Genomic DNA, 555 nt, shown 5'->3' on the forward strand with positions numbered 1-555 from the left:
AGAGCCTGGTGTAAACAATCTATTCACAACACGATGGAAATGGCATTCACCTGATGTCAATTAGTCTATGTTGAACACAGTTCTAGTCTTATTCCGAGTCAAACATGTGATATTTTGCGATTTTTTCTATTGTGCTATTATCCTTTACAATGTCGTTGGATGGATCTAATATTAGAAAATTAGAATGAAAAGGTGCAGGATATGTTTCGGATATCCAGCAAGTTTCTTAGCACAGTGATTGAATATTGGCAATACGATGGCGTATAGTTAGAAAAAGCGAATAAAAAGGAACATTTATTGAATATTTTTATATTTCCTAGCTAAGTACTGGTCTTGGTGTTTTAAGAATGATCGTGTAATAAGACTACTGTCTTCCAGCACCAATGAAAAGCAAAAGCCAAAAACTACAGCACCGACCGTTCCCGAGAGATCGCTCACCTCAGTACTTGGACCGGCTCGCACTGACTTAACTGCGGAGTTCAGATGGGTTCCGGTGCTTTCCAGCGGATATGGCCGTAGATGTGTCCCCACTTCCCCCGCTCCATAGCAGTCTCC

The 555-nt window shown here is 40.9% G+C and overlaps 1 non-coding gene across 1 annotated transcript; it reads right to left on the reverse strand.

Annotated features, from left to right (window-relative positions):
• Positions 1-401: 401 nt before the first annotated feature.
• Positions 402-517, reverse strand: VICG_02302. Its single transcript, XR_552280.1, has one exon. It is a non-coding gene; the product is annotated as a 5S ribosomal RNA (ribosomal RNA).
• Positions 518-555: the final 38 nt, after the last annotated feature.

Source organism: Vittaforma corneae (assembly GCF_000231115.1).
Source record: "Vittaforma corneae ATCC 50505 unplaced genomic scaffold supercont1.200, whole genome shotgun sequence".
In the NCBI taxonomy this organism is placed as follows: domain Eukaryota; kingdom Fungi; phylum Microsporidia; family Nosematidae; genus Vittaforma; species Vittaforma corneae.